General features: G+C 45.4%; 1 protein-coding gene across 2 annotated transcripts in view; it reads left to right on the top strand.

The window, feature by feature from the left end:
• Nucleotides 1-12,059, top strand: part of SHROOM3 (shroom family member 3) — a 122,963-nt gene that overhangs the window by 17,258 nt on the left and 93,646 nt on the right. Inside the window, exon 1 of one of the 2 annotated variants that reach the window (XM_029073886.2) lies at nt 89-292. The exons of the other annotated variant lie outside the window; for it this stretch is intronic. The gene's annotated coding sequence lies outside the window, so the exon portion shown is untranslated. Of the gene's footprint in view, nt 1-88; nt 293-12,059 lie in introns of those variants that run through there. 2 annotated transcript variants of the gene reach the window in all.

Genomic DNA, 12,059 nt, shown 5'->3' with positions numbered 1-12,059 from the left:
GTAGGAGGGCAGTAATTTGAACTGCCTTTTGTGCTTGGCTGATCAGGGTGGTTGTTGGGCTAGAAGTTCAGTGCGGAGGTGCCTCAGCAGGGTGAGACACCTAGGCCTGTCTTTCTCATTTTAATTGCTGCCCCTCTCCTTCTGGTCGCTGGGGCCGAGGGTTACCGCTCTCCCACTTGTCCTGAGGCCCCGAGCCTGCCCCAGACAGGCCCGTCGTAGGCTGGCCTCTCTCTGTCCAGCCCCGGAGTCGAGAGAATGAAAATCTCCAAGGCTCAATCCAGGCTCCTGTAAGGTAAGTCATCCCTTAAGTGGACAGTTTGGTGCCCACCTGATTTGATCCTCGTGAAAATATCAGTGGGAGGCAGAGATGGTAGATTATGACGGGGGAGGAGAGGGGCTGTTGCGATAAACACGGAAGAATTTCTTTTTCTAGATAGTGATATGAATGACAAGGTGTGGAATGGAAAGGTTAAAGGTAAAACTGTAATTCTGACTTCCTCTCATTCTTCCATTCTATCTGGGCTGAAAACCCCAGGTGAAAATGTTCTTTAATAGGTTGGCAAAGAACTGGGCTTATGTGCCTGACCCAAACGAATTGGCATTAGGATTGCCCACTATCCCTTTATAATACAGCTCCGCCTTTCGTTCAAATCGATTTTCCTTTTAAGACCACTTTTTGCTGTTTCCCTCGGGGATGATCTGGTAGGACTGGTACAGAGAATTTTCCCTCTGCATTCAGTCTCTGAGCTCCTTTAAAGGTATGTTTGGCAGACATGAATCACAGTTCAGAGGGAGGGAGATGGGGAGATCACAGTATAGTTTTCTAATTTCTCCAGAGTGGGCAAATATGAGCTCAGACTGGGAACACAGACACCTGAATCCTGGTTAGGAGTTTTCAACCCTGATTCCATTCAGCCCCACCTCTGATTTAATTCCACTTAAAAACTGATTAACTCTTGTGGAAGATCTTGTCTTTGGGTCGTGTGCCCTCCTCACCCCCACCCTCCAACCCCCACCTACTGTCAGCCTTGCCAGTAACCTTTTTCTTGCCCTTCTTTTTGCTAACCCACAAGGTTACTGGCAAGCAAGAAAAAGGAAGATTGTGGGGAGCTGAGGCTACCAGGCGGTTTGTTTTGTAGTTGGACTAAGTGCTTAGTTCAGTGCTCTGTCCATAGTAAGTGCTCAATAAATACGATTGAATGAAGCTCATTTGTGTACATCTGCTCATTTGTATATATTTTTATTACCCTATTCATTTTGTTAATGCGGTGTACATCCCCTTGATTCTATTTATTGCTATTGTTTTTGTCTTTCTCCCCCGATTAGACTGTAAGCCCATCACTGGGCAGGGATTGTCTCTGTTGCCGAATTGTACATTCCAAGCGCTTAGTACAGTGCTCTGCACATAGTAAATGCTCAATAAATACTATTGAATGAATGAATGAAAAGTTTTCCCTTTGGGGAATTCTTGCTAACGACCATTTTCTGGAAAACCACGAAGGTCCCTTCAGGAAAGTCCTTAGACTGTTATCACTTCATTAGCCAGTAGTTTGTAAAGGAGCCTGTTAATAACAGTAATGGTATTTGTTAAGCACTTACTATATGCCAAGCACTGTTCTAGGTTCTGGGGTAGATACAAGGCAATCAGGTTGAACCATGTGGGGCTCAGTCTTAATCCCCATTTTACAGATGAGGTAACTGAGGCACAAAGAAGTTAAGTGGCTTGCCCGGGGTCACAGCAGACTAGTGGCGGAGCCAGGGTTAGAACCCACAGCCTCTGACTCCCAAGCCCATGCTCTGACCACTAAGCCACGCTGCTTCTGTTCCAGAAGCGGGTCAGACAGAGTGAGTCAGGCAGGAGAAGGGGGGATTATAATAATGACTATGGTATTTGTTAAGAACTTCCTATGTGCTGGGCACTGGGGAAGCTACAAGATAATCAAATGGGTCACAAGGCAAGCCAAAACACAAAGCCTAAAGGATTAGGTTCCAAGCACTCCGCTGGGGATAGATGTTTGTGGCCAAGAAGCTGGGATTTTCCCATCCTGCCTCTGGGTGGAATCCTTAAGGCCAGAGCAAAATAGACACTACTTGGTGAGTTTTTGTGGCTGCTTAGGGAGAGGCACCTATGGGTCTTTGTAATGACCCATGACATAGAGAAAAGAAGCAGCGTGGCTCAGTGGAAAGAGCCCGGGCTTGGGAGTCAGAGGTCATGGGTTCGAATCCCAGCTCTGCCACTTGTCAGCTGTATGACTGTGGGCAAGTCACTTAACTTCTCTGTGCCTCAGTGACCTCATCTGTAAAATGGGGATTAACTGTGAGCCTAACGTGGGACAACCTGATTACCCTGTACCTACCCCAGTGCTTAGAACAGTGCTCTGCACGTAGTAAGCGCTTAACAAATACCAACATTATTATATTATTATTATGATAGGTCTCTGTAAATGATTTATCCCATTTACCCCATTATAGGTGATCATTGCTGGCAGCATTGATGCCTTGGGTTCCCATCGGAGTCCCAGTGAGCAAAAACATGGTAATGATAGGCAGACGCATGAATGAATATACTTGCTCTCACCCCGAGTGCCTTCGTCCAGTGCTTAGAAGAGTGCTTGGCACATAGTAAGCGCTTAACAAATACCATCATTATTATCATCACGCTAATATTCACTGAACTCTTACTAGGTACACTGGGTAGTAGGTGTTTGGGAAGTACAGCATAAAGAAGTGACACATAGATATATAAATACACGTGTGTGTGTTAACTAGTAATGCGTTAGTATCTTTTGACCTCCACTAGGTACACTGCACTCTTCTAGGCACTTGAATAACTAAATGACTCAGAGGAGTATAAGTACTCTGGGGGGGCGGGCGGTGCATGGGGAGGTATTTCTAAAGAGTTTAAGAAGACCTTACTACTACTAATAATGATGATTGTGGTTCTTGTTAAGCACTTACTGTGTGTCAAGCACTGTAGTAAGCACTGGGGTAGATACAAGACAATCAGATCCCCCATGGGGCTCACAGTCTAAGTAGGAGGATTTGAATCCCCATTTTCTAGATGTTAAGTGATTCGTCCAAGTTCACACAACTGGTGAATCCGCGATTAGAACGCAGGTCCTCTGACTCCCAGGCCTGTGCTCTTTCCGCTAGGCCACGGTCCTTCTCCAAGAGCTTACTCTAAGACAGCAGAAGTTTCTGCTATTACCACTGGTTTCAAATGCAAGAACTTACTTTCACTTACAAATTATTTCCTGGAGAGGACACAGATCAAAGCAGCTTGGGTAACGTAGCTTGGGTGAACTCAGAAAGCATAGCCAGCCCTAACTGCCCTCCACAGGTTACACTGGAAATTAAAGGTTACATTAGAAAGTAAACACTAATTGAAAACAGCAAAACCCTGTGGAGGTGAAGTTGCCCTCATTCATATTCTTTCTCCTTTCTATTTCTCTCTCACTCCTATCTCCTTTCCTTACCAGCTTCTTCCTCGCTCATTTCTCCTCCTCCTGCCCCTGAACTCTCGCTGCTTTGAGTCCAGGAAACCCTCCCTGTGCTCCCATAGACAACCACAATGCATTCAGCATGTGAAATACCACATTCCTCTTAATAACAGGGCAGAACTTCATACTCATCCCTGGAGAAATCTCTCACCAAGGAGAATGAAGAAAATAAGGCCATAAACAAAACCACTGCTGGGTCAGGCCAATGGACCATCCCGATCAGTGTTCTATCTTTTTTTGTAAAAAAAAAAAAAAAAAATCCAACAATGGCAAGTGAAAACTTTGGCAGGTTTGCTGAGCTCATTTCTCTGTCGTGTGTGGGTAAGGACCAGTCCCATGAGGTCCTGGAGTTCCGCCAGAGCACACAATAGAGCGTGTGTACATACACGCAAACACACACACACAGTCTCTTCTCTCCCTCTCTCCCTCTCTCTCTAGCTCTCCTCCCTCCTCCCCCAGCCTCCCCCCGCAAGTTTGACTCTGCCTGAAAGGTTCAGAGTTGCCAATTGTCTAGCTGCACACGTCAGACACCACTCTTTCCCACCCTGTTCCGTGTAAACTCTGTCACTCTTGTCTTTGCACCCCTGCTTGCTAAGTGGGAGAGGTCCTGGTGATCCGTCGAATTGGCACTACCTTTGGAATCAATCAGTGGTATTTATTGAACGCTCACCTTGGGTGGAGAGCTGTACTAAGGACTTGAGAGAGTACAATATAACAGAGTCGGAGAGAGAGGCACGTTCCCTGCCCCCAGTGAGCTTACAGTCTGGGGGGAAACAAAGGAAGCTTCCAGGTGCCCCCTGAGAAGAATTGGGTGTCCCCATCCAGGGCTTGGGACTTTTAGGTGTTTGTCACAGATTAATTTTACATGGCTGATCTTTTTTTATTTTGTTTTTCTTAATGGTGAAGCACTTACTACGTTCCAGGCACTGAACAAAGTGGGGAATAGATACAAACCGATCAGGTTGGATCCAGTCCAGGTCCCTCATGGGGCTCACAGTCTTAATCCCCAGTAACTGAGGCACAGAGAAGTGAAGTGCTTCACTCAAGGACATAGAGCTGGGATTAGAACCCAGGTCCTCTGACTCCCAGGCCGTGCTCTTTCCACTAGACCACACTGCACCTGGGCACAGCCACCACCCTCACCGACAACTTGGGGTGATGGGGTCGGGGAGCTCCTCTCACTTTCCTGGCTTGTTTCTTAAAGTTCATTTTTAAGGATTTTCGCCCCTCAGAACCGCTACCCAATAGAGAAAATCCTCAAGAAGAAACTGACCCTGTGAGGCAAATTCCAAGAGCTAACTTTAAATGAAGAGAGAACCCAGTGCAGGAAGCCATGGCACCTGCTTCCTTGGAGCGAATTGCCCCCCAGGGATGGCTGAGGGCAGGGGCCAGCCACCGCTGTGGATACTAGCCCATCACAGCTCTACCGGAGGTGGCCAATCAGTTGCATTTATTGAGCACTTACTGTGTGCAGACCATTGAACTAACCCTTGGGAAAGTACAAAATAACAGATACGATCCCTGCCCACAACAAGCTTACAGTCTAGAGGGGAAGACAGACATTATTAATATAAATAAATTGTGGATGTGTACATAAGAACTGTGGGACTGAGATGGGGGTCTTGGTGAATAAAGGGAACAAATCCTGTTGATGCAGGAGGGAGAGAGAGAAAAGGAAATGAGGGTTTAGGGAGTATGGAGAGGGAGCCGGTGTGGAAAAGAGAGCTACTGGAGCCCTAGGATTGGAATTTAAATTGAACTGGGCTCTTCCTTGGAAAGCAGAGGGTGTTTGAAGTCAGGTGTCCTCTGCTTTCAGGGGCAATGCAGTCTCCAGAGACACAATCACAACCAGACAACTATTCTCCCCACCTTCAAAGCCTTTCTGAAGACAAATCTCCTCTAAGAGGCCTTTCCTAAGTCCTCATTTCCTCTTCTCCCACTCCCTTCAGCATGGACCTTGCACTTGGATTTGCTCCCTTTATTTACTGCCCCAGCCCCACAGTCCTTGCATGTGTAACCTTAATTTATTTATAATAATATCTGTCTTGACCCCTAGACTGTAAGCTCGATGTGGGTAGGGAACTGGTCTACCAACACTGTTAAATCATTATATTGTACTCTCCCAAGCGCTGAGTACAGTGCTCTGCATGCAGTAAGTGCACAATAAATATGATTGGTTGAAACACAATTCAGTCCAGCCCCTCTCTCTCAGATCAGCCCTTCACCCCAACAGTAAAGCAAAAGATGGTAAGTCCCTTGAGGGAGGAGACCATAGGTTTCATTTCTACCTAACTTACTGTGGTGCTCTTCACACTATAGGTGCCCAGTGTACTATTAATAATGGTGAGAAGGTTGGGGCTAATCTGAAAATTCATGCCCATCTCTGCCCCCCACCCCTCCCCACCCGACCCCTCCGGACTAAATTGGTCTGAGTTATTTCCTCCAATTTCCCCTCCACTGTGGCGGTGTAGATTAGGTCTGCACAAATACCCTGTGTTTCCACTGTTCCTCTTACCTGATCTCTTTAAGAGGCAGCTCGTTAGTGTGTCTAAATGAGCCTAGTTAGTGCTTTTCTCCCCTTTGGGATAAGGGGGGAACTGAGGCAAAGAAGAATTCTTTCAGTGATTCCCTTCGAGGCCTCCCAGAAATTCCGTGAGAAACAGAAACTTAAACTCTCAGACCAAGGCTTCCCTAGACAATGCTGCCTATACAAAGAGAGAATCAGCTGGCTGAAGCATGGGGTAGGGGCTGCTTGTTGTTTTGTTTTTTCCCCCCCTGAGAAAATCGCAAGCAGAGACCAGAAACTGGCCAGTTGGGAGGACAAAGCAGAGAAGGGTCTTGGCCTCCCTCCTGGAACTTTCCCCCTCATCTCCCAATCCCCAGTTTCTAACAGAGTTTAACTCGGAGGCTGCGCTCCTAGACAAGAGGACGGCAGAGCTGCCGTCTGACTGAAGCTGGGGCGGGTTGGGGCCCTCGAGTCTGGAGGTATTGGAGGAATGCGAATGGTATGCTTGAGTGGAGGCCTTCAGAGCTGATGGCTGTGCGCAGTCCTCCTTGCCATCTGCTGTGACCCGGAGAGTCTCATAGCAACAAGCTTCTCAAGAATGATTTTTTAATTAAAAAAAAAAACCACTCATGAATAAACAGGACGGAGCTGGGATTCTTTCTAAGCAGAGAGGAAGATTCCAGGAGAAAAGGCCCCCTTCCTAATTGATGATTTGGACCAATTTTTCACTGTTTCTTTGGAGTTTGAATTGTCAGGGGGAGAGACTGGGAAAGCTGCATTTCTGCCTCAGTTAAGCGGTGGTGCGGTTTGAAAGCACAGTGAGATTTTCCTGGGGTTGGAGCGGGTTGCTCTGAGATAGGGTAGCAGTAATTCATTCAATTCATTCAATAGTATTTATTGAGCGCTTACTATGTGCAGAGCACTGTACTAAGCGCTTGGAATGTACAAATCGGTAACAGATAATGATGAAGAGAGGGTAGGCACCAGCATTTTCACTGCAATTATGATATCGGGAGAATAAGCAACCGACAAGCCTCATCCTCTCGTGTCTCGTCTCTTTGGAGCAGCGAAACTGTGCAAAGGAACTGACTCTAACACTTGCAGTTTAAGCAGTGCGACTCTCATTCTTCCCGACTGGTGGTGTTTCCGTTACGCCAGAGAGTGCAACAAGTAGGTACACGGGGCACTGTGAAGAACTTGCTTTTTATCCAAAAAACCCATTTACAGCCAATGACCTCGGCAGAGTGCCTCCGCTATGCTATAGTATCACAGACAAGTTGGTGGTTGCCAAGGCAATCACCTTGGTAGCCCTTCGGCTGCCTGCGTTAGCCAGCTATTTTCAGGATAGCTGCAAAGCCTGTCCACCACCCTAGATATGCTAGATGATTTTTTGGACAGGAACGTTTCCCCCTCCCAGCCCCACAGCACTTTTATATGCATAGAGAAACAGCATGGCATAGTGGATAGAGCACGGGCCTGATGGTCAGAAGGTCATGGGTTTTAATCCCAGCTCTGCCACTCATCTGCTGTGTGGCCTTAGGCAAGTCACTTCACTTCTCTGGGCCTCAGTTACCTCATCAGGAAAATGGGGATTAAGACTGTAAGCCCTATGCAGGATAGGGACTGTGTCCAACCTGATTTGCTTGTATCCACCCCCAGTGCTTGGCACATAGTAAGTGCTTAGCAAGTACTATAATTATTATCTGTAATTTATCTGTATTGATGTCTGTCTCCCCATCTCTAGACTGTAAGCTTGTTGTGGGCAGAAAATGTGTCTGCTTATTGCAGAATTGTACTTTTCGAGCACCTAGTACAGTCCTCTGCACACAGTAAGCACTCAATAGATGCGAGCGAATGAATTAACTTTTACCACTGATGATATAACCGCAGCAGGAGTGCTCTTCATCTCATTATACCACAGTGAGGCCTGGATCAGGTTTGTTGAGGGTGCGTATGAAATAATAATGTGGTGGTTGCTAACCTTGTCCATTTATTTAATGCAATAACCTTCATTTTCAGCTTGATGAATCAATGGTTTTTACTGTCAGAAGTCGGGGGTTCTAATCCTGACTCTGTTCATCCAGTGGTATTTATTGAGCACTTACTGTATGCAGAGCACTGTACTAAATGTTTGGAAAGTACAATTTGGCAACAGAGACAATCCCTACCCAACAACGGACTCACAGCCTAGAAGGGGGGAGACAGACAACAAAACAAAACAATTAGACAGGCATCAATAGCATCAGTATAAATAGATTTATAGGTATATATACTTCATTAATAAAATAAATAGAATAATAAATATGTACATATATATACACAAGTGCTATGGGGCGGGGAAGGAGGTAGAGCAGAGGGAGAGAGATGGGGAGGGGAGGAGGAGCTGAGGATAAAGGGAAGCCCAGGCTGGGAAGGCCTCCTGGAGGAAGTGAGCTTTCAGTAGGGCTTTGAAGGCGAGGGTTGGGAAAGCGTGCTAGTGCTCTGCCACTTAGCTGAGAGACTTTGGGTAAGTCACTTCACTTCATTGTGCCTCAGTTACTTCATCTGTAAAATGGGGATTAAGACTGTGAACCCCACATGAGGCAACCTGATTAGCTTGTATCTACCCCAGTGCTTAGAACAGTGCTTGGCACATAGTAAGCACTTAACAAACACTATCATCATCGTTATTAGTATTAAACGCTTATTGCGTGCAGAGGACTGTACTGTTTGGGAGAATATAATGCAAAGGACACAATCCCGGCCCTTAAGTAGCTTACAGTCTAAGACATCAACTTTGTGGTTTGTTGTTGAGCCATTTCCTCCAATACAAGTAAATTATTTGTGGTTAGTGTTTTTCAGTTGAACTGCACACATTAAACATTTTAAAAATACTATTACCACTACTACTGTAAAGGGGCTCTAGCAAGTTAATTTTATAAATATAAATATAAAACTAACTTTTATTAAATATAAAACTAACTAGCTAAATATAAATATAGAACCCCTGTACAAAAGATACAATCATCCTAAGAGATTAGAAGGTATCTAATTTTATCATTCTTATTATTACAGCATCTAATGAGTACAGTAAAAGAACTGCATTCATTAACAGTGGTTTTTGTTTCTGTGTGACCACAGGAAATGTATTTTCATCGTAGTCAGCCTTGTTTTTAATCCTGAATCCTGTGTTGAAAGATCCTCAATTACAATATAATTAAATTGGTATCAAATATCCAGATGGCAGTTTCCTCTTAAAGCCCTGGGAGTCCTGTGTTTTAGAATGAGATTTTTATGTGTAGTGTAGAATATGTATTGTAGATTTTATGCTCAATTAGTTCAGTGCTCTGTCCATAGTATAAAATCAAAAAACACAGTTGCTTGATTGTAGACATTTCCAGTATTGTATGTCAACAGATACAAGCATTTGCACAAAGAGATCTCCACACTCACACATACCTAGAGACCTCTCTGTCCCACCGTGGGCATACTGCCGATCATGTGAAAATATACTTTTATGAGCACTTACACAGAAGATGACACTGTAGGCAGAAACTGTTAAAATTTGGTTGTTGTGCCTGTTATGTGATTCCCCAGGTACCTTCTTGGAAGAGTTGTTGTACTGATCTAGAAATTTGGGTTCAAGTTACAGCTCCTAATTCCACTGAGAACCCATAATCTCAGAGTGTTCTTAATGTTGAAGTTTCAGCAACATGAGAAGGAGTGTGGCCTAGTGGATAGAGCACTGGCCTGAGAGAAGGAGCTGGGTTCTAATTCTGACTCCACCACTAGCCTGCTGTGGGACCTTGAGCAAGTCACTTAATCATGAGTTGGATCATGAGTTCGAATCCCGGCTCTGCCACTTGTCAGCTGTGTGACTGTGGGCAAGTCACTTCACTTCTCTGGGCCTCAGTTACCTCATCTGTAAAATGGGGATTAAGACTGTGAGCCCCACGTGGGACAACCTGATTCCCTTGTGTCTACCCCAGCGCTTAGAACAGTGCTCTGCACATAGTAAGCGCTTAACAAATACCAACATTATTACTTAACTTCTCTGGACCTCAGTTCCCTCAACTGTGAAATGTAGGTTAAGACTGTGAGCCCCATGTGGGACATGGACTGTGTCCAATCTGATTAGGTTGTATCTACCTCAGCGTTTAGTACAGTGCCTGGCATGTAGTAAACGCTTAACAAATACCAGTAATTATATAAATAAAAAAAGACAAGTTTCCTTTCCCATCACAAGAGTCCATTCCAGAGCATAGGTGGAAGCAAGGACTGAGACATGAAGTCTCCCTCTCTCCACGATGGTAAGGAGATCAATCAATTAATCAACAGTATTTACCGAGTAACTTACTAATCACTTGGGAGAGTATAGTAGAAAGTGTTGCAGACATGATCCCTTCCCACAAAGCGCTTACTGTCCATTGGGGCCCAGAGTAGGTAGTGCTGGGGTTGGTCGCAGGATTCCTCGCTACTTCTGTGTTGGCACAGGTAGGCCCTAGGTTGAGATTCTGGTTCCCTGTGTTTGGACCAAGGTCTTTCAGATTCGATGTCACTACTGAAAGTCCTCTTCACTGGATATTAATGTCTGTCTCCCCCTCTAGACTGTAAGCTGGTTATAGGCAGGAATCGTGTCTGCTAATTCCATTGTATCGTACTCTCCCAAGCACTCACTACTAGAGCTCTGCACCCACTAAGCGCTCTATAAGTACGATTGACGGACCGACTGATCTGTAGAAATCTTGGTGGTTCCCCTTCCTCTCTCCCCTTTCCCCGGCTTTTCAAGAAAACTCCCTGGGCCTATGAGAAAACAGAGAGAATGGGAATGTCTGGAGCAAGAGGTTAGCTCCTTAGAGTTACTAGTACCTCTTTGAGAATAATTTCATTATCAGTTTGTGAATCGATTTCCACCCTGGGTTCGGTTTTCCAACCTCGGAGACATGGACTGCATGCTTAAGGATGCTGACCCTTATCCTTCTTCAGTGGAGTGAAAACTCAAGAGCTACAGCCTCAAGCCAAGTCTCCATTATTGAGATGCTAATAATAATAATCATGGTATTTGTTAAGCGCTTACTTACTATGTGGCAAGCACTATTCTAGGCACTGGGGTGGATACAAGCAAATCGGGTTGGACTGAGGTGGTATTGCAATAAATAGCCAAAACCTGTTGGGAAAAGCCTGAAAGCCAGTGGAAGTGGAGAAGAAAGAAGGTGAGGCGGGGGGGACTGCCCTCGCTATTCACACTACCCTTGAAGACCCATCCTACCTTGGGGAAAGGCAAAAAATAACTCCAGGAGCTGCTCCAGTGGTTGAAATTAGTCACCCACTGGGCTAACTCTTTTGATGCAGGGCACTGAAATGCCAGTGAAAGATGATAGCCATGAGGAACCTCCCTTAATCCATAGGTTGTCATTACCTACCCCAGCTGTCACTTCCAGCAAGCTCTTCACCTTCCTGGTGACACCCTAGTTTGCCCTACATCACAGAGAAGGGCAAAAGACAACTGGTGGCTTCTTGGCACATATCACTTATGGGAATTTAGTTTGGGGGGAGGTGATGAGAGGACAGAATTTATTCTTCCAAACCCCGAGGGGATGCCATACATACTGGATGTGATTGTGGAGGAAGGGGAAGGCTGCCACACAAGGTGTGCCGCACCCCAGCTGTGGAGGGGAGCAAAGATGAGATAAGCAATACATCATTAAATTCCAACATGCTCTTCTAAGGGGCAGGCATACAAAGAAAGATCTCTGAGGGTGTTTTTTTTTTCATTCCAAGTCTAACTATCTCTCTCCCCCTTGTCCCTGCTCCTATTTCTGTATCTCTCCTTTCTTGATTTGTTTTCCCTACAGAACCTTTTGGTTCTAAGGGATAAAACCAGAAATATTTATTACCACAGGCCAAGTGAGTCCCACTTGGCCAGGAGCTGAAGAAGGAACATTTCCCTTAAGATTTCCTTCCTCTTTAAGGGTCCCCATAAGGCTTTTTTCCAGCCCCCTCTATTTTCACGTGGGATTCAGTGGTCACAGCTGGAAAAAAACAGGGACAGAGGCCTCCTTGGCTCAGAAATT

This window comes from Ornithorhynchus anatinus, chromosome 10, assembly GCF_004115215.2.
Source record: "Ornithorhynchus anatinus isolate Pmale09 chromosome 10, mOrnAna1.pri.v4, whole genome shotgun sequence".
Lineage (NCBI taxonomy): Eukaryota > Metazoa > Chordata > Mammalia > Monotremata > Ornithorhynchidae > Ornithorhynchus > Ornithorhynchus anatinus.
The sequence above is the reverse complement of the archived record's forward strand: the minus strand, read 5'-3'. Positions and strand labels throughout refer to the sequence as shown.